General features: G+C 34.6%; 1 long non-coding RNA gene across 1 annotated transcript; it reads right to left on the reverse strand.

Annotated features, from left to right (window-relative positions):
- Positions 1-6,185: 6,185 nt before the first annotated feature.
- LOC143045572 (uncharacterized) lies at positions 6,186-12,725 on the reverse strand. Its single transcript, XR_012968981.1, has 3 exons — positions 12,472-12,725; positions 10,134-10,205; positions 6,186-6,668 (listed from the first exon to the last, which is right to left on the reverse strand). It is a non-coding gene; the product is annotated as an uncharacterized LOC143045572 (long non-coding RNA).
- Between the last annotated feature and the right edge of the window lie 1,062 nt (positions 12,726-13,787).

Raw genomic sequence — 13,787 nt, forward strand, 5'->3', positions numbered from 1 at the left:
GATAGTAACTCCGAGGTGCGATGGTGGTCACTCTGAAGTGCGATGGTTCATCGTTTTAAAAGACCCAATAAATTCAAAAGTATCATTTACCAACACCTTTAGAAGCACAACCATCCTTTTAAATATTTAGCAGTTCAACCTTTAGAAGTAGTTAATAAGCAGCCTGGTGAATCTCATTCAAAGTTTGTACGATCACGGAAAATAATTGAATTAAATAGACCACTTTCGAGTTCATCCGTCACCGGCAAAAACTCGTCAATTATACACGCCTTTATGACGTCATTTACCAGATAGAGGGGCTCGCCTGTATCCCTGCACTATTTACGTTCATCAAGCGTCTTAGTGATCGTCTTTGTGCAGGATAAACTAGAAATAATGGTTGCTCTGTAGGTACTTACTGACATTTCCCTAATGACAGCAGTGTTGATTGTCAATTTTGAGAATTCAATTTGCCGAATAATTCGTACAATATAGAATTATAGTTTTCCAACCACTCGCTCAACATTGGAAGGAAGTGACGACGCCCCCAAACGCACAAATGACGATGATAAAGGCGCGTATAATTGACGAGTTTTTTCCGGTGACGGATGAACTCGAAAGTGGTCTATTGGATTAAAAAATTACAGACAGTCTACCCTCTCGGTCTTAATGATAATATCATGGGAATTGGTAATATATCTGTAACACTCAGAAACGTGTCCTTCCCCCCAAACGTGTCCGATTCCCCCAAACATGTCTAGTTGAAAACTGCGCCAAAGCGTGTCATTTGTATAAACGCCCAAACGTGTCCATTTCTCAACTAGCCCCCAAACGTGTCCAATCCCAAAAACGTGTCCATATCAAGCGTTATTTGGTTATTGCTATTTCATTAACGTATACTAATTTTACCATTTCATTAAAAATATACATTAGCACGTTAGTACTTTTTCAAAACGGAAGAATTAAACTGGCTTAAAGTGGGGGCGTCATTTCGGCTATTTCGTTTGTAAATTGTAAGCAAACATGTTGAGTTAAACAGTACAGTTCACGGGTCAAAGTGTCCCTTTCTCTGCGCGTTAAAACTTTAATGTTCTCTCTAATTATGCATGAAATACTGACAACTGGACAATTCGCAATCAACAGTCTAAAGTTAATTTATTCAGTAGAACTGAAAAAAACATTAAATAAAACTGAGAATGGAAATGGGGAATGTGCCAAAGAGACAACAACCCGACCATAGAAAAAAAACAACAGCAGAAGGTCACCAACAGGTCTTCAATGTAGCGAAAAATTTCCCGCACCCGGAGGCGTCCTTCAGCTGGCCCCTAAACAAATATATACTAGTTCAGTGATAATGAACGCCAAACTTGTATGTTTTCTCTAATTTACATGAAATACTTGCAACTGGACAATATGCAATCAGCAGCCTAGAGTTTATCTTAACAAAAGAACAGTAAAAACATTAAAACATGTATGTTAAAATGTAAAAAAAAAAAAAAAAAAAAAAAAAAACAGGTAGTCTATGTTCTCTCTAAATAGAACTGCAAAAACATTAAAACTTGTATGTTCTCTCTAAATATGCATGACATACTTGCAACTGGACAATACGCGATCATCAGTTTAAAGTTTAGTGTAAAATTAATGTGTACAGTACAACTGTAAAAACATTAAAACTTGCAAAACTATTGTGCACTCTAAATATGCATAAAGTACTTGCAACTGGACAATACGTAATCAACATTCTTAAGTTTATTTATACACTACAAAATAAATTTGCATTTAAAACCGGCGTTGATCACATAACAGTAATATTCATAAAAAAAAAAGAATCTATAAAACTTATGCATGAAATATTTGGCACTGGACGTTATGTTTCTTATCGTGTGTCTTTAGTGATGGTGGAAACCTAAAATTTATTGAAAACCCGGATAACAAGTTTATAATTTGATGAGCTTTTGAAATACACACAAACTATTGACAAAAGTAAAAAAAAATACTGTAAAAACCCCGCCATGCAATATTCGGATAAATATAAAAGGCATCATCGGAGTTTATAATTACAAAATAGTTAACAAAGTTAACGATTAATTCAACTCCAGAACTATGTGTATGTTCGCTCTAAACGAATATGAAATACTTGCAACTGGACAATAAACAACTGCAGTCAAAGTTACTTAATAATAACAGATTAATTTTGCAATTAGTATAATCATTAAAAACCTACATCGAACTAACTTAATCTGATAAATGACATCTTCATCACGTGTGTCTCCCATCATAGAATTGCCGTAAATCAGCGATTTTATGTAAGAGATACATGTAAAAGCGCTAAAAGACGTGTAACGTTTTGGCGTTAAATATTGGACACGATTTGGCGAATAACAATTATCGGACACGTTTGGGGGTTATGAAATCGGACACGTTTGGGAAATATTGTACATTTCGGACACGTTTAGGGAGAAAAGACACGTTTGGGAGAATCGGACACGTTTGGGGGGAAGGACACGTTTGGGAGTGTTACATATCTAGAACCGATTCCGTTAACATTTTGGATATAGTTTCTAAAACTGTTCGTAAAAACCGTTCTCACGGTCGTAGAACAAATCGCAATCAAAGAAAATTTGGGACCAATCATACCAATATTTCAGACCTAATTTCTATTTCAAAAAACAACGGCAGACATTATCTGTTAACAAAACTCTGTTCATTACCGGTTAATAAGTTAAATAAAATTTTGGAGGATTGCAACACAATTTCATATAGCAGTCCTAAGTATGAAAGTGTTCAAATTATTATGGCATATTGTTATTCTAAACTATTTCCCAAAATTGATCGCCCTGAAGATCATAAAAAACATTTTATTTAAATAAATTATGTCAATATAGGTTTTGATTTTGTAAATATTGCCGGTATATTTAACGACCATTCTGTTAAAGAACAAATTCCTGGATATTTTGACAATACTGAGCTACCTTTTATTTGTTATATTTATAAGAAATCTACCCGGAAATTTGTGTTTAATTATAGTCAACTGTGTAAAGATGTTAATATCAATGAAAATACACCTACTTCATGTAATTGTAGTACCTCCGAATATATTTATGGACCCATTTCCCATGTTATAACAAGAGATCTTAACATCGTTCAAGACCGAGAGTTAAAATCATTCCTCAGTAAAGGACCTAAATATCGTCCCCCGTCAATTATTAATTGGAATGAGTGTCGTAATATCATCCACGACTCACTCCATACTTACTGTATGAAATGGATAAAACGGGAAAAAGCTGACAAAAAATCTTCCGAAGCTACACAAAACACCTTACACATATAGATTTATTTCGTGTTCAAGCCATTGTTCCACTTCTAAATTGTCTATTCTTCTTACCAGCACACTTGGTACAATTAAAAAACTGATAATAAATTGTTCAAATAAGGCCTTCGAAAATAGTGGAATTAATTACTTTTGGAGTGTCAAGAACTCGTTGGAAGTACTTGATAAATTGCATGCTTATATTGGTGATTTTGAATCTGTTCAAAGTTTTGATTTTTCTACCCTGTATACCACATTGCCTCAAATTCTCATTAAGAAAAAATTCACACACCTAATAAAATGGGCATTTAAAAAGTCTGAATGTGAATATATATGTTCAAACTCTTTTATGTCATGTTTTATAAGCAATAAACAAAAAAACTATGTCAATTGGACATGCTTTGATACTATATATGCCCTTGAATTTTTACTAGATAACATTTTTGCTCGCTTTGGGGATTCCGTATATCGTCAGATTATCGGAATTTCAATGGGGACTAACTGTGCACCACTTATTGCGGACCTGTTTTTGTATTGCTATGAGTTACAATTTATGACAAAAATAAGCAAAGACCCACCGAAACAACATCTGATAAACAAATTTAATAATACTTTTAGATATTTGGATGATATTTTGGCTCTCAATAATGACGACTACAGTATGTATATTAAAGAAATTTATCCTGTTGAACTTACTTTAAATAAAGCTAATATATACTAACAATGACCACTGCCCTTTCCTCGATCTTGATATCAATATCATTATCGGAAAGCTGAATACTAAAATTTATGATAAAAGAGATGATTTTCATTTCCTATCGTTAATTATCCATTTTTAGATGGTGACGTTCCCTTGTCACCATCTTACGGTGTTTATATATCTCAACTTGTACGATTCGCTCGTGTATGTAACAATGTTTTAGATTTTAACGAGAGAAATTTATGTATTACTGAAAAATTATTACACCAGGGTTTTCGATATCACAAACTAGTCAAAACATTTACTAAATTTTATCATCGGTATAAGGACATCATTCGTAAATATAGCTCAACATGCAGACTTCTTATACGTTCAGGTATTTCACATCCAATTTGTTATGGAAATATTCTTTATAAAGCACAAAGGTGTCAGTATTTACCTCAAAAACCAACAAAACCTTTGAATAGACTTATTAAGAAGGGATATAGTTACGATACTGTTGTCAGGTCATTAAAGATTGCATATTTTGGCGTTAATATTGATTCACTTATAGGGTCTTTGCATCGGAACTAAACACATTTATTCAAAAACCAGTTGTTGGCATGACACGGGTTATGATCTTCTCATATATGTTATAATGGTATGATACTAAACCTCTAACGGGAAGGATTGTGCCTAATGTTCATATGATGAAATCATAATCTTTCAGTCAGTTTAATTGAAGTCTGGAGCTGGCATGTCAGTTAACTGCTAGTAGTCTGTTGTTATTTATGTATAATTGTCATTTTGTTTATTTTCTTTGGTTACATCTTCTGACATCAGACTCGGCCTTCTCTTGAACTGAATTTTAATGTGCGTATTGTTATGCGTTTACTTTTCTACATTGGCTAGAGGTATAGGGGAGGGTTGAGATCCCACAAACATGTTTAACCCCGTCGCATTTTTGCGCCTGTCCCAAGTCAGGAGCCTCTGGATTTTGTTAGTCTTGTATTATTTTTAATTTTAGTTTCTTGTGTACAATTTGGAAATTAGTATGGCGTTCATTATCACTGAACTAGCATATATTTGTTTAGGGGCCAGCTGAAGGACGCCTCCGGGTGCGGGAATTTCTCGCTACATTGAAGACCTGTTGGTGATCTTCTGCTGTTGTTTTTTTCTATGGTCGGGTTGTTGTCTCTTTGGCATATTCCCCATTTCCATTCTCAATTTTATACAAACTACATTTTCAATGCTTTTCATTTGTCGATGTAGAAGACAATTTGTATGTAAAAAGCAGTTTCCAGTTGATTGGTAAGGGGGGCTTACAACATTTAATTACAACAGCAAACGGGGAGGATTGGTGGAAAGTTAACCTTCTGTAGCGATTTTTTTTAATCTACAAAAGGTTCCTTATTACGTATACGGTGGATCATGATATTCTTTAAATGCATACGGATTAGCAGACATACTCTCCGTATTATAATATTACGGTATTATAAAACGACGATCTTATAAGAGTCTACAAAAAAATCATGTAGAAAATCAAAGTAGACGATCTCTCATGATTAGTAGTTTAAACATATTTAATTATAGTGGATTGGAAAACAAGTTTTGCAACTTATATTAATCCCTTTCCACTTTGCGGGTGCGAGTGCTGCCTTGTAGAGGCATTAGCCTGCTCTTTTTCGAAATCATTAGTATGCAACTGTAATTAAGGACAGACATAGTAAATAATGAATGCAGATTTATAAACAGTTACTAACTATTAATAAAAGTTCATCTACATGTACTTCTCAAAATAATCTGTATAATTTTAAATTCGTAATCATACATTTGATAGACCATCGCACATCAGCGTACGGACCATCACACTTCGGCGTAGACCATATCACCTCAGCGTGACCATCGCACTTCAGCGTCCACATTGCACCTCCGAGTCCTACATATATATTATTTCGTTTATTAATTTAAAGAAGAACATTTAATATGTATAATATTCTCAAGTATTTTAATGTATAAATCTATATAAATAGGCACTGTAGACCTGTTGAACCAAATGTTTGTAATCATAGGACAAATCCTTTGCTACTGAGTATGAATGTTTAGCTGGCAAGAATATTTCGATGCTTTGTTTGTACGTGAGTTTTATTGAACCGTATAGAAAAACTTCGTCTGACAAGAATGGCATGATTCTGATGAAATAAGAAGTATAATAAGTAAATTCTAATTTTTATTTAGAACAAACAACACAGTTGACCAAAAGATTGTTACCATATGGAGGACAAGGTAATGAACCGCATTTTGCAGTTGTTGCATAAATCAAGTTTCCATTGTTGTTCCTCTCGCCACCTTGTAAATACTCTGGGTCGCTGTCAACACAAATATAAGATGATGCTTTATAGGGATAAGCATTCGAGCCCAATATACCATGATATTCAGTCTTCCAGCCGCTGTAACATGTCTGTCTACCGGGAATCATCACTGTTGTCGACGTATTTTGACTTCGGCAAAGGGAACACGGGACATCTTCATCCTGGGCACCCTTTTTGAAGATGTCACCATTTTCATATTCTGTGCCATACAGTAAACTTGATCCAGGTCCCGTTCTGTTACTAAGTTCAGGGTTATTTGGAAGACATAGATAATTTGCAGGTCCACCATAATGGCCTCCATTTTGAAATTCTTGTCCAGAAGCAAACCCTAAAATCACAATGAAAAGTTATTCGTAGTTTAATGATGAGTCTTATGTAGACAAAACGCGCGTCAGGCGTACTAAATTAGAATCCTGGTACCTTTGATAACTATTTACACCACTGGGTCGATGCCACTGCTGGTGGACGTTTCGTCCCCGAGGGTATCACCAGCCCAGTAATCAACACTTCGGTGTTAACATGAATATCAATAATGTGGTCATTTTAATAAATTTCCGGTTACAAAAGTTTGAATTCTTCGAAAAACTAAGGATTTTCTTATCCCAGTGTCAAGTATTAGCCGCTGTACATTTACTAAGTAACTAACGTCACTAACGTTACCTATTGTTTACGTTGCCTATTGTTTACGTTACGTTGCCTTGAACATAACTTGAATACAATTTGATATGAACACAACGCCTTTCATTACTAACCCTAAAGCGAAGTACTAACCACAAGAAACACGATACATGATATTGGTGCCGTGACCCATGGAGAAATTAAAAGCAATTCGTGGTGGTCACCGTAGTGCAGTTACAAGATTAATTAATAGAACAAAGGAAAGAATTTCGCAAGATAATATTGGACATGAAGAACTTTCGGCTGCCGCAGACAACCTTACAAAGAAGAGGAACCTGCTTGAATCTTTAGACTCACAGATCTTAGATGGAACCGAATTAGAAGACATGGAACAAGAAATTCTTGACGCGGACGATTATGCAATGAATATGGAAGTCGCCATTCGCCGATTCAAGGACATAGTTTCTGGAAACAAAACAACCCCATTTCAGCAAACGGTGAGTGAAACAACTTATGTTCCAATAGCCAATACACTTGATTCATCAAATTTTCCTTCAACAAGTATTGCAAATCATAATTCAAACCATTCAGAAAATGTATATACCGTAGATAATAGCTCCGTTTATACGAATGCAAACCCAACAACAGCAACAAACTTCTATCACAAACTACCTAAGCTTGATTTACCGAACTTTACGGGAGATATATTAACATGGCAGACATTTTGGGAATCGTTTGAGACAACCATTCATCACAATCCCTCTTTGACAAATATACAAAAGTTCAGCTATCTCAAATCTCAGGTTCACAGTGAAGCCGCACAATGCATATCCGGTTTATCTCTATCAAACGCCAACTATGAACACGCAATCATATTGTTAAAGGAGAGGTATGGACAGACACAAACCATTATAAACGCATACATGCAGAATCTACTTGAACTTACGCATCCGTCACTTACGCCGCACAGCATAAGAGTATTTTACGATAAAATGGAATCGTGCATAAGGGGATTAGAGTCGCTCGGACAATCGCAAGACACATTCGGATCACTTTTAGTACCAATCATATTTGGAAAGTTGCCCGACGAAATGAAAAAACTCATGACCAGAGAACACGGAAAACGGAATTGGGATATAAGGTATCTTAGAGAAGCAATCGGCAAAGAGATGTACGTACAGGAAACTGGTAATTCAGATAAATTAGACAGTTTCACACCCACAGCGTCATTTCACACAACAGTTGAACCCAAAATCACTACAAGACCTCAATATGTAATAAATCAGTTCAAACCCAAAACCTGTATTTATTGCAAACAATCGCATTCGTCAGTCGAATGTACCAGTGTTGTAGACAGAGAGAGCCGCTTAGCTATCATTGAACAGAAAAAAGTATGTTACAGTTGCTTTGGAAGTCATAAAGTTTCAGAATGCCGCTCGCGTTTTAGATGCAGAAAATGTGATAACAAGCACCACACTAGTCTTTGTGACAGTAATAAGAATCAAGAAAAGGAAAGCGTAAGTACAGCAAAATCTTTACCGCAAAATAACATAGTAAGTACAGTAGAGAGCGAAAATGATGCATTAGCATGTTACACGTCGACATTGAACATTAAACCAAGGACAGACGTTTTATTAAAGACAGCCATTTCACCAGTTTGGGTAGATGACAGGTCAGCTACCGCTAATATTCTTTTAGATGAAGGATCTCAGAAGTCGTTTATTAGCGAGGAATTAGCCGCTGAATTGCAATTAAAACCGAATGGAACCTCGACAGTTAGCCTAGCAGCATTTGGAGATGAAAACAGAAATATACGATATTTGGACATTGCCGTAATAGATTTACAAACTCAGAATGGGAAGAAAATACCAATGGAAGTATTTATTGTCCCTACTATCGCAGCCCCATGACACAATCGCATGCCATACAATGCTGCTAAACTGCCTTACCTCAGTGGACTTACATTAGCGCACCCTGTGAGCGACATGGATAAATTCAGGATTTCATTTTTAATAGGTTCGGATTACTACTGGGATATCGTAGAAGACACAGTTATCCGAGGACAAGGTCCGACCGCAGTAGAATCAAAACTCGGATACCTACTTTCTGGACCAATGAAAGACTCAGCTGGACCCACATCCTCATCTTTCATGTTACAACACAAGACAGAAGAAGTCGATTTGAAATGTTTTGGGAAAATCGAATCAATGGGAGAAGTATCTGACAATTCAATGAAATTTAACAAAGACTTTTTTGAGACGTATCATTCAAAAAGCAACACAATGAAGAACAATGGTAGGATTCACACATTTAGCAGGGAACCAGGAATAATGAAAATCCACGGAGACAGAGCACCGAGTAAAACTGAAGCCAAGCTAAAGATTCAAACATGGACTTAATACTTTCATGACAATATACTTACTGGTATCAAGTGCGCCGTAATTTTGATAATGATCATAGTGAATAGACAGTTTAAAAATTTCTATTTATTTACATGGACTTTAAATAGTTAATTATCATTTCACACTTTGTATGTTAATTTCTTTTTCATAATTTTAGATTAATTTTCACTTTTCGGCGCCCCCAGTGTCAAGTATTAGCCGCTGTACATTTACTAAGTAACTAACGTCACTAACGTTACCTATTGTTTACGTTGCCTATTGTTTACGTAACGTTGCCTTGAACATAACTTGAATACAATTTGATATGAACACAACGCCTTTCATTACTAACCCTAAAGCGAAGTACTAACCACAAGAAACACGATACACGATACCCAGGCATAGATTACCTTAGCCGTATTTGGCACAACTTTTTGGAATTTTGGATCCTCAATGCTCTTCAATTTTGTACTTGTTTGGCTTTATAAATATTTTGATATGAGCGTCACTGATGAGTCCTATGTAGAAGAAACCCGCGTCTGTCGTACTAAATTATAATCCTGGTACCTTTGATAACTATTTACACCACTAGGTCGATGCCACTGCTGGTGGACGTTTCGTCCCCGATGGTATCACCAGCCCAGTAGTCAACACTTCGGTGTTGACATGAATATCAATAATGTGGTCATTTTAATAAATTTCATGTTACAAAAGTACAAGTACCAAGGTTTAAACATTCCTGGTTTATTCGGGCATATAAAGTTTTAAAATCAATGCATTAGAATTAAAAGTACCTGTGTATACTAATTCAGTGTTTAAGGCAGAACACTGCTGTCTTCCCCATCTCACATATACAGATCCTTGATCTGAAAGAAACAGATCATCTTTCTGATATGACGATTAAATATCTGCATCTATATAATGTACTACTTATTCACAACGTAAGACAAGGGCAATTCCTTGATAGTTTTCTTTTTCAGTGTCATCTTCTTGTTGATGTATTTCGCAGTATTTTTTTATATAAAATTGAGAAGGGGAATGGGTAATGTGTCAAAGAGACAACAACACGACTAAAAAGCGGAAAACAGCCGAAGGCCACCGATGGGTCTGCAATACAGCGAGAATATCCCGCATCTGGAGGCCTGCTTCAGCTTGCCCATAAACAAAAATGTGTAATAATTGACGTCTTATTACACTCCGAAATATATATAAAAAAACTAAAATAAAGAATTATACAAGACTACAAAAGCCAGAAACTCCTCACTTGGGACAAGCGCAAAAATGCGGCGGGGTTTAACATATTTGTTTTAGATCTCAACCCTGTACCCTATACCTCTAGCCAATGTAGAAAAGAAAAAAAACCACACACGACAATACGCACAATAGAACTCATTTTAAAGAAGTCCGAGTCCCAATGTTAGAATATGCATCTAAAGAAATTACACAAATTGAAAAATGATACATAAATTAACAAAGAACTGCCAGCAGTTACTGACATGCCAATGCCAGACCTCAATTAAACTGATTGAAAGATAATGTCTTTATCATATGAATATCAAGCACAATCCCTCTTATTATGGGTTTAGTATCATACCATCATAAATATATGAGAAGATAAACCGACATAAGTTTTTTTGTCACTTCGGTTGTTTTTAATATAGAAATAAATGTATATATGGTAATGTGATTGTACCAATTTTGGAAAACGTCAGAGGACAGTGTTTGCTGATATCTTTATGACTTTGTACTTCAAGACATGTGATCGATCCAGAGTCTACTTCTCATGTTATAAGCTCACCTATTGCACATAACGTTACCATAAATTTTCCATATCAAATTCAGAAATAATAAATAATGATCTTGAGTTATGTTCTATAATTTCTAGGTACTGACATTGTTTATCATCTTACGTGTATAGTGTTGGTTAATTTGTCTAAAGTTTGTAAATTATTAACCTTTACTGTTTAGTTGATTTTTGAAAATGAAAATCGAATAAGGAAATAGAAACCGAATAAGGAAAAAGAAATCGAATGAGGAAATAGAAACCGAATAAGGAAATGAAAATCGAATAAAGAAACAAAACCGAATAAGGAAATCGAATAAGGAAAATGAAAGCGAATAAGGAAATGAAAATTGAACAAAGAAATAGAAACTGAATAAGGAAACGGAAAAAAAAATGAGGTGAAAAAAAAATTTGAGGTGAAAAAAAAATTGAAGAAAAATCTTTTGAGGAAAAAAAAAATTTGAGGGAGAAAATTTTTTTTTGGGAAAAACAAATTTTGAGGAAAATAAAAGAATTTATGTTTCAGTTTGGACTTGCAATATTTTTCAAAATTTGAATATCGAAAAAGGAAAAAGGAAACAATATGTGTCTGGCATTATCCCTTTGGCGGGGCGCGGTATTTATTCATCCAGCCATAATTATGTAATTGTGCTATTGTGATTTTTGTATTCTTGTCATTCATTTTGGCTTTGGCACTTTGTCCATATGCCATTTTATTTTATTTTTGTTGACATACTTGTTTCTTGTATAGTGATTAAGACAAGGATTTGTTTAGTAATACTATACAAATCCTTGATTAAGGTTATAACGAAATGTTGACTTGAAATTTTTTCCTATTATGTCTGTTTGTTTTAATCACACATTGTTGACAATATAATATGTAATAGAATTTCAGTTAGAGGTTAAGCTAGCAAAAAACAGGTTAATTCCACAATATTCTACACACGAAAATATCTGTACGAAAAAAGGAATATGACAGTTGTTTTCCATTCGTTTGATGTGTTCAGGCTTTTGCGGTTAGATAATGGACTTTCGTTCCGAAACTTCCTTGAAGTTGAATTGTTTCTTATTTTCGTCCGATAAATATTCACAACAGAATATGTTTTTAAAATCCAACCAGTATGCAAGGTGATATAATTGGTTGAAGCAATCGAAGTGATAATAAAGATTAGAATAAAATAACACGAAACCAGGATGCGCGAATTTAAAGAGTGTATGCATGTTATTTTTTACAGAAACAAGAGGGATTGATTAAAAAAATTATATGCAAGATATAAAGCCAAAGTTACTTAATCCTTTCATCGTGAAAAAATGTGTAATGTATAACATCTTATACGTATAATGTTTACCTTTCGTTACATGGGTAAGAGCCGTTTGCAACTGAGAGATAGTAGCCTTCATTTGAGCTTTTTCCTGTCCAAATTCTGCTTTCATCTCTTGTATGGATTTCTCTAAATTTGATAATCTGGAGCCAATAACATCAGGGTCGTTCAACAAAAGCCGCTTTGTCTTTTGAGTATTCACCAAGGAAACGATACACAGGGACAAAACAAAAACGTTTGCCATTGTATTTATTATCTTCAAATGAAATAGAAATAGTAATACATTGTACATGTAATGAGAAATTAACTTAAAGATAAGACAGACATGTAACGTTATCTATGATGTTGTCAAAAAGATTCGTGTGTACACGCTTGGTAATTAAGTTGTTTTATACATACACCAAAAGGGTTGACTGGATCACAGGCGTCAGATCGGAGTGAGGGTGCGGGGAGCAAGATGTCGAGTAGTAGTAGTGGTTGGACAACTATTTGTCGCACATGTTTGTCACTAACATATAATTGGCTCTATATCCCCCAACACTTTTGAGTCTGCGGCCACCACTCAGTGATAGCACCGACAACCAAAACTAAAAAGGTTATCTTTTTAAAATTGATTGATTTTATAATTTGATAAGTTGAGTTTTATGGTAATTATACAGAAAAATATACCGATGTCAAGCAGTTATGCAATATAGATTCATCTTCAGTCTTGTGAATGAAAAAGTACAGGGGCGTCACATTGGTCTAAGTTAAAGATTGTATTAGTTCAAACATTAGCCAAAGAAAATTTAGGTAAACTATAAAACATTTAGTTAACACATTGGAGTATAAAAAGGGACATGATCGTCTTTACCATAAGACCTTGGGTTGGTTTATAATTGTAAAGGTATGAGTTGAAAATAATCAATTCTTTAATAAATAATGTAAGCATACAGCAGAAGGCTAGCAACATCTATTTTTTCATAAAACTACTGGTATTTATACGTATAGTTTATGTAGTTTTACTTTGTTGCGACATATGCAAGTTCATTATGTACATGATGAATGGTGTTGTATTTATCGTTTATGAAAATTAAAGTTTCTATAGTATCTGTTTCTATTATCTTTCAATTGTCCCGTGCATATGTACTTTATCTTTTAAACAATTAAATAAAGAAGTGGTGATATGTAATTTCACATCTCTCTACAGTTCGTGTTAGAAGTCGTAATACGCTTACAAAAATTTATATCAGTAGTTATGATCATGCACCGATAAATGAAAAGTTGTCGGACATGGATAAAGTTATTGACGTTTTGAATCCCTATCTATTATTTTGTTTAATTCTAAAATAAAGTTCATTCGT

Source organism: Mytilus galloprovincialis, chromosome 1 (genome assembly GCF_965363235.1).
Source record: "Mytilus galloprovincialis chromosome 1, xbMytGall1.hap1.1, whole genome shotgun sequence".
NCBI classification, from domain to species: Eukaryota; Metazoa; Mollusca; class Bivalvia; order Mytilida; family Mytilidae; genus Mytilus; species Mytilus galloprovincialis.